Source organism: Miscanthus floridulus, chromosome 11, assembly GCF_019320115.1.
Source record: "Miscanthus floridulus cultivar M001 chromosome 11, ASM1932011v1, whole genome shotgun sequence".
Classification (NCBI taxonomy): domain Eukaryota; kingdom Viridiplantae; phylum Streptophyta; class Magnoliopsida; order Poales; family Poaceae; genus Miscanthus; species Miscanthus floridulus.
Genome location: NC_089590.1, coordinates 77,906,914 through 77,909,733, shown reverse-complemented (window position 1 = coordinate 77,909,733; position 2,820 = coordinate 77,906,914).

The window sequence follows — 2,820 nt, the reverse complement described above, 5'->3', positions numbered from 1 at the left end:
AGGCGTAAATCGTATTTTACGAGTCCCGGTTGCAGTTGATTAATTACGTCTCTACATTGCATCCACGCATATCATAATAGGAACGGCAATGGAGCGGGGAGTCATCTGGAGTATCAAAAAAGATGGTGTCTCGATGATCATGTCATCATGATGGGATGCTAACTTTGATTGTATCTTACCCAGGCAAGCCCCGGTGCATAACCCCTACTTTTCTGCACTTTATATTATGTTTGTGCATTAAGTTTTAAGGAGTTGAATGAATATATATATATATATATATATATGTATATATATATATATATATATATATATATATATATATATATATATATATATGAAACCCACTTGCATATATGAGTCTTACTAGTATGACAGGATCGTGTAGATTGCTATGCTACAGGACTCCGATAGAAGTTGAGTGATTGCCTGTCACTCGCGAGAGATAGGAAATATATTAATATTGCTATTATATTGTTATCACCTAAAAATATATATATAAATGATAATTGGAGACCGAACGGAATGGTACTTTGAATCTGGACTTGGTTTGACATTCGAGCGAGGCTCGGATTGTATTTGTTCCGCCTGTGTCGGTTAAGGACCGACCGTTGCATTGGGTTCTAAGCAGGTCACTATGGCAGAACCGCCGAAATAACGCACTTACGAAGGCGCTTGTCTTCCACTAGACACTAAGCACCCTGAGAGCAAACTACATCGGGCGGATTCCATCAAGCACACCCCAAGGAATAGCCCGAATAATCCAAATTTTTTCCTCAGGATCCAATAATGAGAACGGGTTTATATTACTTAGTCCATTTCATGCATCCAGAGTTCTTAGAAATATATTATTACAGGACCAATTAAGAGTACAGAAATTAAACAGTGGAATGAAAAGAAACATCTATCGATAATATACAAGGATCTATCTATGCCCACCAGAAGAATCCTTCACACAATGGCTACTCCTCAAGCTGCACCTGCAACAGGGGTAAATAAACCCTGGGTACATAATGTACTCGCAAGACTTATCCGACTAGTGGGAATAATTTTTCGACTCCAAGGGATATGATAATCTTTATGGTTTGTTGGGTTCCTTTTTGCAGAAAATAATACTAATAGTGCATCCTTATGTATGTTTATTATTAGTGGTCATGATTATTTCATTATCTAGCCATTCTATGTAAGCACATGTTCTACTTTCAAGTAGGAGTTGTGATGTAGACTAGGCCTGATCTTTTGAAAGGTATGATAACGTCGACTGGTGGAGACTCGACATTCACGATCTAGGCTTCAAACCAAGACTGATTCAGACCCCCGCAATCGTTACACCACTGCTCTGTTGGTTATCAACCACGCGAATGCGATTGACCTCGCCGAGAAGGCTTTACTGCAAGCGAATCGAGAACACAAGCAAGAACGGAATGAACGCAATCTAAAATTGCAAATAAATATGAGGCTTATGATAACAAGAAGGAGTTCAAGTCTTTATTTGAAAGGACTAATCACCACAGGCGAACAAGATCAAGAACTAGGGCTCTGGTTCACAGTAAGCAGCCTTGGCGGCACAGTTGCAGCAAACCAATATCTGTTTCATGAGAAAATCAAGAACTAAACAAAACCCAAACCCTAAGGAGAGCGATGGCTGCTATTTATAGAGTCTTGGGCGTCACCCCCCTGGACGCGCCCCCTAATGGGCCCAAACACGATACACGGTCTAACGGACTAAAAGACGGTGTCGCAGCACCCTAGCAGATTCTGGACGCTGAATTGTTTCAACGATTTCTATTGATTCCAAATGGATTTTGATGTGAGACCACTTGCATTGGCTTCCTTATCAAATTAGCTTTCCAACCATATGTGGATTGTCGAAAACGGAGTCCAGATGCGTCTTGGGTGACCAGTTTAAGGCAGACTGGTCCTAGAACCCGAGATGGGCTCCAACTTCAGTTGGACTGGGCCTCCACCATGAGAAAGATAAATTGGACGTCCATGCTGGACCTCCTCCTCTCCTTGGTTTGTATGTGATGAAGAAGTGATGTCCTCATCATCCTTCTTTTCTTGAATTGAAGTCGTCCTCGACTGAAGTAGATCGTCTACTACATTGGATGACAACAACGATGGCTCTGGAAGAAGACGTTCATCTTGGCGCCCAATCCTTCGCAAAGGTGGCTACCATGGTGAAAGGTCCTAATGGCTACAGGGGGGTGAATAGCCTATTAAAAAATTCTACAACAACACTTAACAAACCGGTTAGACAACTATGAGGCGAAGCAAGTGTTGCACTAGCCTACTAAAAATATAAGCCACCTACCACAATTCTAGTTTATATAGTTTCTATCCACACAATGGCTATAACACTACACTAAGTTAGTGTGCTCTCAAAAGCTAATTAAAGAGCCACACTAACCAAACTAACAAGCTCTCACGACTAGCTACACTAAAGAGCTTGACAACTAGTTTGCAGTAATGTAAAGAGAGTGAGCAAGAAGGTTATACCGCCGTATCGAGGAAGGTGCCAATCAATCACAAGAATAAATAACAATGAAGAATAATCACCTCAGAATCAAATGATGAACACAATGATTTTTTACTGAGGTTCACTTGCTTACCGGCAAGCTACTCCTCGTTGTGGCGATTCACTCACTTGGAGGTTCAAGCGCTAATTGGCATCACACACCAAACCCTCAATAGGGTGCCGCACAACCAACACAAGATGAGGATCATACAAGCCACGAGCAATCCACTAGAGTACCTTTTAGCTCTCCACCGAGGAAAGGTCAAGAACCCCTCACAATCACCATGATCGGAGCCAGAGACAAT